The sequence below is a fragment of the Ochlerotatus camptorhynchus genome, unplaced genomic scaffold (assembly GCF_037179485.1).
Source record: "Ochlerotatus camptorhynchus isolate MF236.1 unplaced genomic scaffold, CSIRO-AGI_Acam_v1.1 ptg000068l, whole genome shotgun sequence".
In the NCBI taxonomy this organism is placed as follows: domain Eukaryota; kingdom Metazoa; phylum Arthropoda; class Insecta; order Diptera; family Culicidae; genus Ochlerotatus; species Ochlerotatus camptorhynchus.
In genome coordinates this window covers 624,395-643,774 of record NW_027040558.1, presented here as the reverse complement: position 1 = coordinate 643,774, position 19,380 = coordinate 624,395, and the positions used below count along the sequence as shown (strand labels likewise).

General features: G+C 40.1%; 1 protein-coding gene across 1 annotated transcript in view; it reads right to left on the bottom strand.

The window, feature by feature from the left end:
- Positions 1-19,380, bottom strand: part of rdo (reduced ocelli) — a 392,245-nt gene that overhangs the window by 225,023 nt on the left and 147,842 nt on the right. The window lies entirely within an intron of this gene.

The following is a 19,380-nucleotide window of genomic DNA, read 5'->3' as shown; positions in this document are numbered from 1 at the left end:
CCGCGTGGATATGTCGTTTGGTATAGTCCCGGCGTGGTTTTTATGGGTTTGTAATTTAACAAGCCGACACCAATTTCCGCTGATTGGAGCACAGCATTCGTGTTGAATTTTATTCCTGTGCATGGCAATTACTTACTAGCTGCAACATTGCTCTTGTTCTCAATTTTGAGCGCTTGATGTACTTCTCTGTTTATGCATAAATGCTAATTGAGCGCTTTCTAGGTCTGTACTATTCCTGCATTCGAAAATTGAGCGGTGAGCACAATTACAGTCTATGCTCAGGGAAGTCGACATATTATTAAATCCAATACCGGACCCCCCAGCTCCGACGTGAAATGCTTTTATTCATTGACTTGGATATTGGAGGTACCATTAAACTTTGAATACGTGTATAAGCTTTAAACAAATTCGTATTATTTATCGTGTTTTGTGTTTTTATCAGAAATTTTGGATTTTTCTTTAAAGAAATCTGTTGCTTCAATTATTTTGATGATTGAAAAACAAATAAATCAAGGCTTGCTATTAATAACAGGAGTTGACACAATAATGTTATATTTAAGTGTTTCCTTTCTGGTCGGGTAAGTTTGTGCAAATTGATTTCTTTTTGTTTCTATGATTTGTTTTCCGTACTGAGTACCAATGCTAACGACGCCTGGGAGGCAGCTTCTACACCTGGACCCTACCTATCGACCCCTCGTGGACCAGAGACCAACGGATTTACTTCCCTGCCGAAGGAAGGCGTGATCAGAGATGTTATGCCTCAGAACATCCGACGGCGCCGACTGGGGTTGAGCCCAGGCCCTTTGGAATGAGCGGAAGTCATGTTTACCACTACACTACCGGCGCCGCTGTTGTGCAAAATATATTATTCTCCTCTTTCTGATGCAAAGGTGTTTGGTGTGCATTCGCATTTCCCTTTGTTACCCAGTTTGACTTCGACCGCGCGTGATGTATTGTTCGGTTGGTGTGATGAGCCAGGCCTTTATTCACGCGAGTTTGGTGCATTCGTAAAAGAATAACTACCGAAAATACGTTCAATCGTGCAGTGTTTGAGCTTGGCATTTGACTGATCGGAGTGAATGAACGAGATTGGTGATGAAAGTGCAAGCCGAGCAAAACTGAAAGTTAATAATTTCTCATTATTGCGCGGCTATAAGGTCGGTTAGAGGAAAATATGCGTGGAATGATGGATATCCATGTTGGATTGTTGGTGGTTTTCGTGTGTTTCGGGGTCCATATGTCTCATGCAGTGTGTGAACAAAGTTTAAACTAGTTCTGGGTCAATTTCTGCATTCCACGGGTTCCATGACTACATTTCCACGGTTTTCACCTCATACGATGCCCTTCTACTTGTAGCTCATAAAGGTTACCTTGTTAACCATCAGGTAGGAAACGCTCCACGTTTCCGACCAGGTACAAATTCTTCTGTTGTTAACAACGGTCAGCGAGGAACAAATTCTACATTCGTACCCGTAGGTACAAATATCACCCCTGCTTCAAATTTTTCATCTGTACCTACTCCCCTCGCTGCTAACAATGTTCAGCGAGTTAATGGAGCTACCTATGCTGCTATTGCAGCGGGTAGAAATCAAAATACTAACCAACGTTCTAACGGAAATTTTGACAATTTTGACTTAGGAAGCATTACTGCCCCCAAAATGGAATTTTTACAGAAATCATTAATTGACATGATTTCTGATATGCTTAAATCTAACTCCATGTTTGATGCTATTCAAACTGGAGTAAAATTTGCAAATAATATTGTCATGACTTTAAAATTCAGTAATGGATTTTAAAGCATTAAATATTGTAAATTGGAATGCTCGATCTCTTAAAGATAATGAAGACGAGCTATTTAACTTTTTGCGAGTTCATAACGTGCATATTGCCGTTATAACTGAAACGTTCCTTAAACCTGACCATAAGGTTAAGAAGGACGCAAATTACTTGATTTATAGAAATGATCGTCTTGATGGACCCTGTGGTGGCGTTGCCATCATTATTCATAGACGAATCAAACATAAAATTCTTTCTTCATTTGAAACCAAAGTTTTTGAAACTTTGGGAGTTTCTGTTGAAACAAAATTTGGACAACTTACGTTTATAGCTGCCTATTTGCCATTCCAATGCGTAGGCCAGCAAAAGAATTTTCTCAAGGGTGACCTCCAGAAACTTACCCGTCATAGGTCTAAATTCTTCATTATTGGTGATTTTAATGCAAAACACCGCTCATGGAATAATGCTCAAAGCAATTCCAATGGTAATATTCTGTTTGATGATTGTTCTGCAGGTTATTACACTATTCAATATCCAAACAGCCCAACATGCTTTTCTTCTGCAAGAAATCCCTCCACTATTGATTTGGTCTTAACTGATTCATGTCAACTTTGTAGCCAATTGGTTACCCATGCTGACTTCGGTTCTGATCACCTTCCAGTAACTTTTGAAATATCCCAAGAAATAATTTGTAATCCCAACAGCTCTACTATCAATTACCATAGAGCTGATTGGGAGCAGTATCGAACATTTATGGAATATAACTTCGATCCAAACATTCCTTTGCAAACCAAAGATGAAATTAATTATGCTCTTGAATCTCTGACTACTTCTATAGTTGAAGCAAGAGCTGCCTCAGTACCAAAATGCGAGGTTAAATTCGATTCAATTATAATAGACGATGATCTTCAGCTCTTGATCCGTCTTAAAAATGTCCGTAGGAGACAATATCAAAGAACACGCGATTCTGCCATGAAAGTTATCTGGCGGGATTTGCAAAAACAAATTAAAAAACGATTATCTGCCCTGAGGAACAAAACTTTTGAAAATAATGTTTCTAAATTAGACCCGAGTTCCAAACCCTTTTGGAAACTCACAAAAATTTTTAAAAAACCTCAAAAGCCAATTCCAGCGCTTAAAGAAGGTGGTAAAATTTTGATCACAAATTTGGAAAAAGCTCAGAAACTTGCTAAGCAATTCGAGAGTTCCCATAATTTCAGTTTGGGTCTTACTAGTCCTACGAAGTAAGGTCTATAACTAAAAAAATTCAAAATATGAAAGCTCCAGGTGATGATGGAATTTTCTATATCCTCATCAAAAAACTCCCAGAGAGTACCTTGTCTTTCTTGATAAAATTATTTAACAGATGTTTCCATTTGGCATACCTTCCTGATAAATGGAAAAAGCCAAAAGTTGTTCCAATTTTGCTTCACATCAATACGAACTCAATTTTTGCAGATGAGCAGTTTGGATTTCGCCATGGGCATTCAACTACTCATCAACTCTTAAGAGTTAACAATTTAATTCGTTCAAACAAATCTGAAGGCCACTCAACTGGAGTTGCTCTTCTAGACATAGAAAAAGCATTCGACAGTGTTTGGCATGAAGGTTTGATTGCTAAATTGAAAAAGTTTAATTTTCCACTTTACATTATGAAATTAGTTCAAAATTATTTAACTGACAGAACTCTGCAGGTAAATTATCAAAATTACAAATCTAATCGACTACCTGTTAGAGCAGGAGTTCCTCAGGGTAGCATTCTTGGGCCTATATTGTATAACATTTTCACTTCGGACCTCCCTGATTTGCCTCAGGGTTGCCACAAATCTTTGTTCGCTGATGACACAGGCATTTCCGCTAAAGGAAGAAGTCTTCGTGTTATTTGCAGCAGACTGCAGAAAAGTTTAGATATTTTCTCTTCTTATTTACAAAAATGGAAGATTTCTCCCAACGCTTCCAAAACTCAACTTATAATATTTCCACATAAGCCTAGAGCTTCGTTTTTGAAACCTAGTAGTAGTCACATAGTCACTATGAACGGAGTTCCAATTTCCTGGTCAAACCAAGTGAAATATCTTGGATTAATACTTGACATAAAATTAACTTTTAAAGATCACATTGAGGGCATTCAAGCCAAATGTAACAAATATATAAAATGTTTGTATCCTCTTATAAACAGGAAATCCAAACTTTGCCTGACGAATAAACTTCTAATATTTAAACAAGTTTTTAGACCGGCCATGCTTTACGCTGTGCCAATATGGTCTAGTTGTTGCACTACCAGGAAAAAAGCACTTCAAAGGATTCAGAACAAAATTCTGAAAATGATTTTGAAGTTGCCTCCCTGGTACAGTACAACCGAAGTACATAGAATTTCGAATGTTGAGACTTTAGCACAAATGTCCAACAAAATAATTAATAATTTCAGGCAAAAATCGTTGCAATCCTCAATTGCAACGATTAATTCCCTTTATACTTAGATAAGATTTAGTTTTAGTTTTTAGTTTTAAGATATCAATTGTTATACTGACATGCAGGTTAAAAAACCTGTTTAAAATACTGAATTGCCAAGACATGAACAATGTAAAAACACTTAGATATATATCATAACAATTAAGGCTGGTACGTTACTGCAGTAACTGGAGCACCTAGGTTAAAATGAAATGTAATTTATTTTGAATTTGGAACAAATAAGGAGTTAAAAAAAAAAAAAAAAAGGTTACCTTGTTGATCGAAACGAAATATCATTTAAGGTCTAAATTTGGTACGGGTTTTCAAAATGATTATCACACTATTAATTTAACATGAGAGTTTGGATCTGCCCATGTGGAGCTTATGGTCCATTAGGCATATTGATTGGGAGCAGATAATAAACTATAGAGAAACTAATTGTTTAACCCTTAAGAAACCGATAGAGTTGAATTAGAAAAATGCATATTTGGTGCAAGCATTTTTGCCTTCGAACTGGTTCACTCTAAATAGATATTTTGTTTTAGTACCATTTCGTATTCAGAATTGAAATACGTACTCCTTACAATGAATCCAAACTTAATTTTTAATACATTTATTTTTGGTTTTATCAATTGAACATCATCGATCCGATGGAGTAAACAACAACAAACACAACTAGAAACCAACCAAAAAATTAACGTTACTACGATGAAACTGAAGTTAAGACATAAAATACTTAAACATACTTTAGAATACTGACGAGATATTAAAAAATATTTAATAAATGTCGGAACTAAATTTTGCAAGCCAGTGGAAAACTGCTGGACATTTTTCAATAACATCAAATTGTGTTGCTTTTCTGCAGTTGAATTACACCAAAAACTCTGAGCAACAATTGCTCAAGCCCCCATAACTCTGAAAATGTTTGTTTTACGAGAAGATCTTCCGTTTGTATGCATTCGCCACTAGAGGCTAATTTTCGTGATTTTGAGGCCATTTGCATCCGCCCGTCGTCACAAACTGTTGTTTGTACAGGTAAGCCAAACGTTATATGTTCAGCAGTAGCTCAAATACTCGATCCTACATTTGCTCTTCCACTCCTTCGCGCTTCACTGGATTGAATTGGAATCTGAGGTTGTGCTCAAATGTTTTGATGTGTTTCGTTTTTTGGAATTTACTGCTATCCTGCTTCGGTAGCACAACGGGTCCTTCTCACAGGTGAGTTGAACAGTATATGTCCAGCGAAAGCAGACAATTTGTATACTACATCGCCGATTCCTTTCGATTCTCGGATCTCCCAACGATTCGGCAGACTTTGAGAGGAGCACCGCAGCTAAATGGTACCTACCAACTGACTGGTGTGGAATCCCGATTTGCAGCCGGAAGAAATCGCCCAGCCCAGGAGACAGACTGACGCACGACTTACTCTCACGGCGGTTTGGGGAACAAAGAGGAAGAGACACGATGCTACAGTCTCTTGTGCCGTTGGCTCGGTGGAGGATGTGTGGTTGTTTGAGTGTGTTCCCTCAACTATTCGTTCAGCAAGGGGTTGAATCTAGGGGGAACAATGTAGTACACATCAAAGTGTATCCCACAATTGGCAAATCAAAGTTGGCACTCGTGTAGAATAGAAGAACTATGAGAGTGATGATGGTTTCGAAATTTTACACGGTGAGGTATACGAGTGCAATCTTTAAATGCTTTTATTTTGCAAATGGAGCATTTTATTTAAATCTGGTTGATGCTACGCTAGTAGAATACTTAAGGACTACTTAATAGACATATAATATAGAAAATATAATTTCTTTTCAGATTTTTATGTGTATACATAGATTTCAGCTTTTCTACAACTGTAGCAGCAACCAGATTTAAATAAAATGCCCCATTTGCAAAATAAAAGCATTTTAAGATTGCACTCGTATACCTCCCCGTGGAAAATTCTGAAATCATCATCACTTTCATAGTTCTTCTATTCTCCACGAGTGCCAACTTTGATTTGCCAATTGACTCTTGGTTTTTTGTTTCCGTACCGTGGTACCGCCGAAAACAACCATGTTAACGAAGATTACAAGGTCAACCGACTACTTGAATGTGCTGAAGTAGAATCTCAAGGGTCTTAGAGCGTCGTAAAATAGCATTAGTCAGTTCGTTAGGTATTATAAACAGCGTACAACAGGTAGTCATGTCAATTTCCGCCTCGAACGTATAGATTTGTTGTGGGAGAAAATTAGTGAGACTTCTTGGGATATTGAATCGCATCACGACTACGAAGATCAAGAAGGTTTCGAAAAGGAGCAGTTGGAGTTCAAGAATCGCCAGTCCGTGAAGTCCGAGTTGTTGCTAAAACGCTTCAACAACAGCTTACAAGTTACTGAAGGGTACAAGCCCAGGTCAAACTATTATCACTCCTCAAGGAATCGGTCACGGATCTCCACAGATTGGCTGATGGATTTGACCGTGCGATTCAGATATTGGATTAAGTCATCGAACCAGTCGAATACAAGGATTTGCTGCTGAGTTCTCGTCTGGATTCAGTCACTCGACTTGGCTGGGAGAAATACACGTCCGCTAAAACACTCTACCTGACTTGCAGGAGTTCCTACAACGGAGACTTCAAATTGTCGAGTTGCTACCAGCGAAGGCAGAACCCAAAAACGAGCCGCAACCCCCCCCCCCCCCAAAAGAAGTCGTTTCCACCAAAGGTCAGCCCCAACGCTGTACAATGGAATACCGCTAACTGCCCATCGTGTTCGGAGGTTCATGGACTACATTCGTGTCCAGCCTTCCTGAAAATGTCACTATCCAGCAGGGAGTCGTTTCTACGAGCAAAGTCACTCTGCCGAAACTGTCTCAAGCGAGGACACCTAGCTCGAGATTGCTCGTCGATGTTCTCGTGTCGCAACTGCAAGGCTTGACATCACACACTGCTGTGCTTCAAGGGTGAAGGAAGAAGTAGTAGGAATGGATCACCCGAAAAGGAAAATTCGGGTAAAAGAAGCAACCGGAACGACTCGAGTTTTGATCCCAAGCTTGCCACATCGCAGGTACTTCTGGCTACAGCAGTTGTTGTGATCGAGGAAAGCCAGGGTTCTCGCTTTCCAGCACGCGCGCTGTTGGATTCCGGGTCGGAATGCAACGTCATCTCTGAAAGTCTAAGTCAGTAGATGAAAGTTGCTAGCCAGAAGGTGGATATTTCGATATTGGGCATCGGACGGAACGAGAGTCACACGAAAGATTCAAGCCGTCGTCAAGTTCACACCGATGGATTTTCTCGTCTTGCCGAAGGTCACAGCTTGTCTGCCTACTTCTACACTGCAGGTAAATGGATGAGCACCAGCAGACATCGGACTGGCGGATGAACAGTAAGAACAGAAGCTGATTATTGGTTGATTTAAGGTGCACAAAGCTGATTAACATTAGGCTGAATATATTGTTGATTAGTAGTGCATGGAGCGAATTGTATCCCCATAATCCAACCTCAATAAGTTAGCTGATCTAAAGATTTAACAAGCCTTACTTAAGCTTAACACAACTCCTCAAATCAGCAATCGTTACACATATTTTGATAGCTTGATTTGTTAAAATTTATTATTTATTATTTTAATTTATTATTAATTTGTTAAATTTAATGTCGTCAGTGTCTGTGTCACTCGTTGTATTTCCGGCAATTTAGTTCTTCTAAATTCACTGCCTACCTTTCTCATTACAAGCAGTGTGGCAGCAGTAGAGACAAGAAAGAGGAGATTTTTAGGAATAGCTCCAGGTAGATGTGGGCTGCGATGACGTCGGAAGTATTAACATTTGTATTCCTGTGTTTTGTCTGTTATATTGCACTGAAGTTTCAGACCGCATTCCAAAAATATTACTCAACTATAGCACTAAAATAACATCCAAATGACCACCGACATAAATCACGCACTTGTGTCCACATTGTGTTAGCTGCACTTGAAAATGAGAGGAATGTTTTACTGTCACCAGTCGTTGTTTACAATTCTGCATTGTTGTACCGTGCCGATTCAAATTTCAGACACTTAAACTCGAATTTCGGACACTTTTAAAAGTTGATTATCTCGGTCGAATATGATCCACATGTCTTGTAAATTTTAAATTTTTTTGACTAGTGCCCTCCACGATCATCTAACATTATTAATTTGTTTCTAACTGGATGTAATATTTAATTAAAAATGAAAGTGTCCGAAATTTGAATCGTCCGAAATTTGAATCGGAACGGTATAATACTCTTCCGGTTGCTGTTATTCAACTTAAATTTGACGTGCTTTAGGTTAATGATCATACCTTTTGCCACACATATGCTTAAATGGTCCAGCAGGTATGGTTTACGCTTGTGAATCCGTGACTGCCGGTTCGAATCCCGAAATGCAAAGGTAATTTTTAGACTTATATTAACAATATAAATATGTTAATCCAATTAGTCAGCAAAAAAAGTTAAAGCAGTTCCATATAAATGCATGAGATTTGAAGTGGGTCTTCCATTATTATTTTGGAAATAAAACTAGAAGGCTGAACAAGGGTTGGAAAAGACTGTTATTTAATACCTTGAAAAGCTTATAATGTATATTACTGTTAAGCTTTTGGCTGATTAAAATCACCAGATTTAGATGTTTAAAAGCTGAACAAAGGTTAACGTGGTCTAGGGGGAGGTAGCTCATCGATTCTTCCGGTTCGCCTCCTAGCATCGTGCTATAAGGTACCAGGCGATAACCAGGGTAGTTGATCGATAGCTCAATGACATCATTTCGTTGGCGTCTGCAATGGGAAATTCTCATAGCAGGCGTTGATGATGGGACGTTGCGAGTTGTTGAATAGCAACTATCGTGGTAACTCACCGATTACCTGACGATCTGCCAAATTTGGAAAGACGTCTGCATTGAATTGTCTCATATAATAATATTCCACACACTATATCACAAGAAATTGCGAGTAGCTGAGTGGAATGGAGATAAGTTAAGCATTGGGTACAGGCCCAAGTCTCCCCTGGGTGGTGCCAAAAGATGAGCGCAATAGAATCATCAAGTTGCCATAAGGCACGGAATGAGACTATTGCATGGCTGGGTAGTCAAAGTCTTCCATTCGTTAGTCATTTCAGGTGGATTAGAACAGGTTTAGGTGGGCGTTGGCCAGATTTGGATTTTTCAGATGTAATCCTGGATAGGACCCTGTCATTGAACGTCGCGTGAAAGTGGAACTTAATGAAGGCCTAAGTACTTTTTCGTAGTTTTAAGTTTTCGGATTTGAAAGATCGTCGGTTACAGTGGCATGCTTACTGAGCAGAACAACGCGGTCCCAGGTCCTTACATATCAAAGAGATTTATGGTAAAATCGCTTGTGTATCGTGTATTTTGCGAAACTCGTTGTTGTCGTTGGTTCCGGGTTTGAATGGATACAAAAAGTTGAGCAACGGTATTATGTGATATGAGGGGCTCGGTGGCCTTAGAGCAGCCGTTTTTGCTTACTGAGCAGAACATCATGAGTCTAATCTCAGGCCCATCCAAATTCAAGATTCGTCAATCGTTTTATTTGTTAATATGACTACATGGTAATAACAGCAACTCGGTGATTAAAAAGGTGCTCGTCTGCCTAGTGGCAAACGTTTTTGCTTACTGAGCAGAAGACCGTGGGTTTAGTCCCAAGCTCCTTCGCGTTATATGATCGTTAGGAAATCAATTCAGCTTATCGTTTACCAAAACGAACCCTGCTGCAAACCCAACCCTCTTATCCAACATCCCAGTGATTCCTCGTGGAAGTGTAGAGGTGTTCTCGGCTTTCATCAAAGCGAGTGTCATGTCAACACAATCCTTCCCATTCCTTTCTTGACCTGTGTTCGGGCGCGGCCGGCGCTGGTATTGCCTAATTTAAGATCACCAGTTTTTACACATTGAGGATGATTGCTAGTCTCAAGCATCGTCTATTGGTTCTCTGTGTAATTACAGCTGATCTGGCAATAACAGAGTAGCAACCGTGGGCGGTCAATCAAGCTCAAGCTCAAGCTGAACAAAGGTTAACGTGGTCTATGTTCAGCAATTATTCAATCTAAGGCTGAATTAAAATCGATTAAACAACACTTGTTTCCTGGGTCGACTTGTTCATGGGCATCCAAGCTTTCTTTAGGCTTCTTCCCATCCGGAAGGGAGGTTCCACTGGGAACTGGTCTACCAGTACTAACCGAATCAGTTTTTGGATGCATAGTGACAGGCGAGATAGCTACATCGAATCATGGTAGGAGATATGCATGCTACATGTCGATAGCGGGTAATCTGGAGGAGCTAATGGCACGGTTTTGGTCCTGCGAGGAAGTGGGAGCCGTCTCCGGAAGTTATCTCCAAACGAGATGCGCTGCAAAGAGCAATTCGAGCACACTGCACAGTGGTCCAGAATGCAGATATAGGTAGAATGATATGTTTTGAGCCTGAAATTGAAACTTTAGACTAAAAGTCTCTTCTACATAGTTGTTCCTTATAGTTAGGCCCTTATTTTTATGACAACGAATTCTAGGGTGGTTCTTATTATCATTAAAATCAAGAATCTAACTTTTTTGTTTGAATAAATTACGGCAAAGTTATAGCTGAGCTAATTTCAAGCAACTTTGTTAATTGCAACTTTTTTGTATCCCTTAAATTGGCCGATTTAGAGCTATTTTCTTGAATTGAGTTAATGTGGCGCTAAAAAAACATTTATTTTGCTCTAGTTTTCTTATTTCAAATTTCTCAGCAAAAGTGTCTTGAAATGACTTTTAGATCTTTAGAAGGCGCAAATTTTTGGTGCAGAAAGCTTGTCAATAACTTTCGTTGATTAAGAGTTATTGACGTTTTTTTGCTAAAAATATGCACTTTTCAAATGTTAATATCTCTGGTTGGGGCAAACAAAAAAAAAAAGATTTTTTACGGCATTTGAAAGGACGTATGTTATTCTCAATAATATGAATAAATTGGAGGTATGTTATTTTTTAAACTCGTATAAAATTAATCCTTAAAACTCCGCTCTTTCAAATGCCGTATAAAAACTTTTTTTTTTTGTTTGCTCCAACCAGAGATATTAACACTTGAAAATTGCATATACTTAGTAGAAAAACGTCAATATCTCTTGATCGGCGAAAGACAGCTTTCTGCAGCAAAAATGTGTGCCTTCTTAAGATTTAAAAGTCATTTGAAGACACCTTTGCTGAAAAATTTGAAAAAAGAAAACTAAAGCAAATTAACTGATTTTTTTTAGCGCCACCCTAACTCAATTCAAGAAAATAGGTCTTAATCGGCCAATTGAGGAGATACAAAAAAGTTGGTTTAGACAAAGTTGCTTGAAATTAGCTCAGCTATAACTTTGCCGAAAAATGTATACCTTAATTTATTCAAACAAAAAAGTTAGATTCTTGATTTTAATGATAATAAGAACCACCCTAGAATTCATTGTCATAAAAATGATGGCCTAACTATAAGGAACAACGTTGTACAAGAGACTTTTAGTCTAAAGTTTCAATTTCATTCTTAAAACATATTATTCCACCTAAATCTGCATTCTGGACCACTGTGCACTGTCGAAAGTAATTCGGATGGCCGATTCACGGTTACTCCCTAAGAACGGCGATGTTTTAGCGGAACTAGGCGCATCGAGAGACATCACGCTACGACATCTTCGAGCTGTGGACGAGAGTGGACGATAACGAGGAAGGGACAGTCAAACGATGTTTCCTGCCACATCATCCTGTAATCAAGGAGCACAGGAGTCGAACTTCGGATCAGAAAGTGGCTCCACTTGACATTTGCGAACACTAGCGCACCTAGCGGTAGAAGGCATCTTCTGCCTGCAGTTAAGATAGGCAGCATGCTATGATAGTGTGAGTGCACATAGAAAGCCCGTGTGGAACGCTACCACACACTTCGCTTGTTGAGCAGCAAAACGAACCACTTTTTGATTCACCGATTTGTTTGCACTTCTCCTTCTGTTCTGTGCAAGGAGTCAAGCAACACGATCAAGGTGAGGGTGGTCTTCGATGCATCGTGCAACACATCTTGTAACGGGTCGGGTGTTTTGGGAAGAGGAACCAATTACTACCTTCACTTAAGCGCCAGGTAGACGAATCTACCGTGAAGGAGCGATGGGCTCAAATGGACCCGTCCCGGCTTGCAGACATCAGGGCGAGTTCAATCAAACTCTTAATGGCGGCAAAGCGGTTGCGAACTCCGAAAAGGGGGACTTACCAACAGGAAAAAGCCTTTATACATCGGCAAAAGAGGTTTTATATGGTGGTTTTCCTCTATTTGCCTACAGGGGAAACTTATCGATACGCGGAAAAATGGTGTATCCAATTACATCCTTAAAAGAACAAAACTGCTTTTCTATTCTCCTCAACTAGATTCTAGGGTCTATGGCGTGCCAAGAAGAAAAGGGTTTTTTTTTCAGGTGTATTGTAAGGCTGGTTTTTCTTTTGTTAAATCGGTGATAGGGTTAGTAGAGTGTGTAAAATGGGCTGGAGTGTATTTAAAGTTATCTGACCTGTTTTTAAGACGGCGGGTGTCGTGGTGCGACATACCACGCGACATACCACATACAGGTGGCTATCGACGGATAGGTGGCGGTCGGGTAGCGCCGGTATCGTTGGGCGGCGGCGAATCGTTGGGGTTCTGTCCGATAATATGGCCGACATGTGGACTCCGACGCTCGGTCGAGTCGGTCTGGTGAACGGGATCGGCCGGTTCTATTTTTCCGTCCCGGTTTAAATCTTCAAACAAATTGTGTTTTATTTTAATGTCTCACAGTTTGATATGGCTAATTGCAGGGATGTATGTTCAATTACCTGTGCAAAAACCTTATCACCCACGCGTATTCCACGTAAACCTCGAATGCATTTTTTTAAGTTTCTATCTAAATAATAGTTTTAAGTTTAAGTTTTAAATTTTATATCGCTCTTTTACATTATTATTTTTTTTAGACTTACTAAGCACCGTAAAATTTCCAGACGAATTACAAAACTCGTTAACTTTTTCTACCACCGATCTCACCCTTCACGCAGTTTTTAACCAATAACTATCCACTTGGGGAGTCTCTCTAATCTCGACTCGTGAACGAACCCGAAGTCTACCTTGTTGAAGTTCGGTTCCCATTATCGCACACGTTCGGACGAGTCTATCCGGTGGCATAAACTCTACCTACCAATCGTCATATGAGTTCCTCGTTTGACGTTCTTTGTCGGTTTGAATCCAGAGACGAGGAACGCGATTCGCTCATGTGAAAATAGTAATTTAATGAAGTTGTGTAGGAATGTATTTTAACTTACTTTTTTAATAAGTGTAACCTTGTTACAATCTTCTGGGATTTCGCTGAACGATGCGCTCTATGCTGGACCTGTGGTACAACATGACTTACGGTCGATCGTTCTTCGCAGTCGTACACGTCAGGTGATGCAAACGTTGAGAAGATGTTCCGACAGATTTGGATGAACTTTATCGTCACTTCTCTTCAATGCGTTCTTTGGTTGAGAACCGATGGAAACGTTGTAGCGTATGAAATGCTGACGGTGACATATAGAACCGTATCAGGCGACTCGTACGTTGAAGCAGCTGGCAAGGGATGAACGAGAACAGTTTTTCTTGTCTGCAACAGCGATAGAAGAGGACGTGTACATGGACGACGTCTCTATGAACAGTGGAGGATTCAAGTTGCGAAAATGGGCCTCCAACTGTCCGGCTGTTCTAAAAGGTTTTACTTAGGTGGTATTGAGTAGAATTTCATGGAAATTAAAAATTTAAATTCAATTCAAAGCTATTCAAAGAAAATGATTTTGTTAATATTAAGGAAATTTTCCTGAGCATTGATGAATAATTCTGCGTAAGCTTTCAAGAAATTTCTGAGGAGATCTTTTGGGGAGTTCATTAGTGACGGTGAATTCTAAGATGATTCGGGATATTATAGAGAAGATTGCAAGGAAATCCTGTGGACATAGAAAAGTTTACACCATTCCGGACATATTTAGAAAATAATCATTATAAAAAATACAGATCCTAAGAAAGATATTTTCAGACTAAAGGTTTTTTTTTCCCACATTCTGGCTTGAAAAATATAGATGTCAGATCTATATTCCTTGCATAAAACAGGTCACAATCAACGGCCGTGTAAGAATCATATGAAGAGGATATAAGATACTCATTAGACTGATACAAAATTTGACTTTTTCTCTCCACATTGCTTAAAAGGTTTCAAATCGGATCCTGATTAGCCTCCCAAAGTTACAACTCATTTGGTTAGAAACAGACTTCGCACAAGCCATTTGAAGTTTACATGTAAATTACTATGGGAAATCTCAACTTTTTGTTCATTGCCTTCTAGTCTTTTTCCATATTGAGCTGCGAAACAGTTAAACACCCATTCTTATAGAAAATTTTCTCAGCTACAACTTTGCTCAATACCGTTTCTATGCAAAATGAGACAGGAAAAAGTTGAAGTAATGAAATTGGGTTGTTAGCGGAATGCTAAATAAAACAGCAAAAAAGGTTATCTTCCATTTAATTCCACTTAATTAATTTTGGTATCCATGACAGATACGTATTTCGACTACAATGTGCAGTCTTCATCAGTGTCATTCCCACTAAAGAACTTGTTGACATGATCAAGCAGCTGCTCTGTAGGCAACACTGTATTTTGCAGTGTGACATAGTAGCCATGATTTTTGTGTCCTATTCAACGCCCCAGAAACACCAATGTTGCCTGCTGAGCCGTTGATTGAGCATGATCATAAGACATCAGCGCATTGAACCATTGATAACTTTCGATCCTTGCATTTAATAAAAAAGTGGTCTTGAGCAAAGTTTTTACCTGGAAAATTTTCTACAAGTACAATTGAAAGTTTTTGAAGCAGACCGATATTGTGAATTATTAGGTAGACATGAACAAAAATCTTGGTTTTACCATAGTAATTCCCATACAAACTTCAAATGGTTTGTGCCATCTCAATTTCTCACCAAATGGGGTCAAATTTTGAGAGGTTATTCAGGATCCGATTTGGAATCGTTTAAGTATTGTGGAGCGAAAATTTCAAATTTTGCATCACTCTAATACTCATGCATACAGTTGGTGTGTTTGCCAATAGGTTTACGTTTGAAAATAACATTCCGTTACGCTATGTACATAATTCCAATAGTTCACAATGTTTTCGATTTACAGTAAAACAATAACATTAAAATACGTGCCCATAACGGAGATTGGAATTGATGTTCCCAATCAGCGCAATCATCATCAATGTTGTTTTCATAGCGGTGTTTAATTTTTCGGCCTCCGCTGTCGAATGATTTCCACATCTCCGCATCTGAAATTCGCCTCTCTCGCTCTGGTCCCAAAATTTAATTCTACTCATCCCAAGGAAGCTTTCGCCTGCCATCAGCATCATCATCCTCGACGAGCCTGTGTGTTTTATTATTTTAATGACGTCTTTGTCGGTCATTTGTCGTTTCTCGTTTTCGAGCGCACCTTGACCATGAGAACAAGCCTCAGCCCTAAATGAGGCTACCTCATGTAAGAAAATCATTCACAGAAGCAGAGAAGCATCACTGCACGAACAAAGGTCCCTTCGCTCCCTGACTGAAAGGTAGGTAGGTACCTACTTGGAAGGCGCCTGAAGTGTTTTACAAGTAGCTTCCTTCCTTCTTTGAGCTTCCCTGCGAATGCCTTGTCGACCGTCCGACCGGAGAATAGAGGCACTGCATGTGCCGAAGCATAAAATTGAAGATAAACAGAATTGGAGAATGAGACTTGAAAAGTGCAATTGCCACCGCACACTCCGTGACTTCAGCGTGTCTTCATCGGTTTTCAGCCAGACGACGCACGGACACGGGGGCCAAGCGAGCAAGAAGGCAAACACTCTTGAATCTTAATTATGTTTGGTCATTAATAATGCCGGTCTTCGATGAATGGGCCGGAAAACGGGCGGCAACGGTCGGGACTAATTTAATTGGCTATCTATTGAAATATTCTACTCGATTAATTATTCGCAATTTTATAGCTACCTACTCACTTCACATGGAGTTTGTTCTTCAGCATGTCATTAGCCGTACCTGTAACGAGACAACAACGTCGAAAACAATTTAGTGAGTAAATATTTTCCACCAAGAAACATATCAACGATGACATTTACTATTATGTTGCACGCTACAGAGCTCGTCATTCGCATTTACTTTAACTTTTGCCGCACCACTGACATATATTTTCCCTCGCCATAACCCCATTCTCCGCTCAGCACTAAACAAGACAAATAGTCTCCGGTAGAGCAACGTTTATCTTCACATCCCCGGCCCTGGTTTTCATCCTCGAGTGTATTCCCCCTAAACTGTGTACCCAACCCAGCGCACTGACTCTGAAAGTAAACATCAAAATAACTCCACTCCAATAAACCATCAGGATTCCAACTTCCGGTCCCACTTCCTGGTCGTCTTCCGAGCTCCAAAGGTTAATGGTCTGTCCCATCTTTTCTTCAACCCATGTGAGCAAACCTGCCAGCCGACGTCTATTGCACATATGTATACTCGGTAATGGCTCTTGCTCGGATTACATGGAGTCACATAAACTTTCCCCCTGAGCTGAAGAAGACACACTACACCCCCGGCACCGACCGAGGGGGTCGGAGGAAAAAAATGACAGCAGGCAATGTCCTCTCCAATTTGCGACCCCACATGAACACGGCACGACAAATGGTCCCGTTCTATTTGTTAGTGGGGATATTGTTATGCTTTATTCCCGGGAAAGTTCATTGTCAGGTATGTGTGGATTGGCATACCTACCGTTCCATTCATGGGAACAATGCAGGATGGAAACTTTGTGACATGGTTGCGATATGAGTAGAAGGATGGCGTTTCTGTGAATTGGGTTCGACGTGGAACAGCAGAATTAGAATGCAGGTGAGTTGATGGAATTTTGAGCGGTAAAAATATTCCGACCGAATAGTTGGAATTATCGCGTAGGTGTGCACTGCAACATTGTTCGATATAAGCAATTAGAAGAGTTGAACGAAACAGCTCCACAAAACAGTAGGTGGTCAAATGAAATTTCGAAAGGAATAACCCAATTATCTGATATTCGCTCTTTTCCAGTAAAATGCTTTTTGAAGGGATCTCAAGGGTGCTCCTAACCAAATGGGAAAAAAAATTGAAGTAACTATTAATTTAATAAGTGAGGTGCCCGGTTTCTCCCGAGTATTAAAATATTGCGAAATGAGTATTGCAGTAATGATTTTTTCTCGATAATTTCCATTGCATGATTTTTAAATAGGTTAAGATTGCACTCGAAAAAAATGCAACAGTTTCTTTTGTGTATAACTTTTTATTGCATGGGTAAAAATGGATGAAATTGTAAGTAAATATAGTTTGGATTGTAATGTTTACATGTGCAAAATCTCGTCACAATCTGTCAAGGAGTTATCGAGATGGCATCCAAGCAAGAAGTGCTCCGACAAAAAAATATGGGAGCGGTCGTGGAAAATCCAGGCCAGTCGCACAGGTGGATCGCGAAACAGTTTGGAATCGACAATTCGACCGTGTCCCGTGTGGTTCAATCGTTCAAGGAGACCCAGACGACCCAGCGGCGGCAGCAGACGAAAAGCAAAGACGACGAGGTGAGGGATTACTCCAAGCGTAATCCGAACCTTTCGATGTGGGACGTGGCCAATAAGGTCAATTCTTTCGTCTGATTCATCCAGCAGACAATGAACCGGGACGGACTTCATGCCTTCCAGGTAAGGAAGTCGCCTTACCGAACCGATAAACAGAATACGGTGGCCAAATCCTGCACCAGGAAGCTGCACCGCGAGTATTTTGTGCAGCCGAAATGCATCGTAATGGACGACGAGGATTACATTAGAGCGGACGCCAAGCTGAACCCCGGCCTGGAGTTTTTCGTTGGCAAGTCCCGCCTGGATGTTCCGGAGAAGTTCCGGAAGAAGAAGGTCGACAAATTTGCCAAAAAGTACTGAGTGTGGCAGGCAATCTGTGGGTGTGGCAAATTCAGCAAGCCGTGCATAACGACCGGCACCATCAACGGCCAAATATATAAAAAATAATGCCTCCAGAAGCGCATGCTGCCCTTCCTTCGTTCTCACGAAGGTGACACTCTGTTTTCCCGGATCTGGAATCTATGAAATTCTGGGCGATTATGAAGAGCCAGCTCCGGAAAACAGGGAAGCTCTTCAACAACGACAAGGATTTGTAGAAAGAGTGGATGAAAGTATGTAAGAAATATGGCGCAAATGTTGCACAGGGTTTGATGGGTACCGTTAAGTCCAAGGTGGGGGCATTTAGCCTAGAAGAGGACGTTGAATAAACCAGCTTTGCAAAAACATTGCCAATATGTGTTTGTTTATTCCCTGAGAGTTTCAAAAATATCCGACTTAAAATGAATTTTTGGTGATCATTTTTTTTCGAGGGATCACACTTTTGAGACTAAGATTCCAGGGATCGCACTTTTGGGACTTTTTCATTACTATTTGATATAGAGTACTTACATTGAATCCAATTGAATTTTCAGTTAACCCATCTTCAAATATTTTTTTTTCTTTATTTTAGAGATTTTTAGCCTTAGGCTTATCTTCAAATAGATGGTTTAGTGCTATTAAGCTCCCTATCAATATTCAAAATTTCCGTACCGCAGAGCTATACTCTGCATTTTCACTGAAGGTGCACTTGAGAGCGCTTTCCAGTACAATGAAAACGCAGAGTGTTGCTCTACCGTGCGGAAATGTTGCGAAAGTGCGATCCGTCAAAGAGCTATTCATAGTACCGTAAGCATGATAATGTTTGCACCATTGAGCAATGTCAAATTAAAAAAACTCTCGGTTTCGAGTTTTTTTTATTTATTCAAAGAGGGCTGCAATTACGACCTCCACACGCTTCCAGAATGCACGGCAGGTTCTAATAATGTAGTCTGAATCTATTTCTCTCTAGGTACGGGTCAATGTTTCTCTGAGGCTTGCTGTACTCGGGTGGCGTTTAGAAAAGGCCTTGGCCTTCATGACGGGCCATATTGAGTAATCCAGTGGATTAAGATCGGGATGGCGGCCACATATCCTTTGCCCAGAACGCAAGATGTTCCTGCAACCACTTCTGAGTGCGGTTCGAGGTGTGCCACGGAGCCCCATCTTGTTGAAATACAACATTTGGC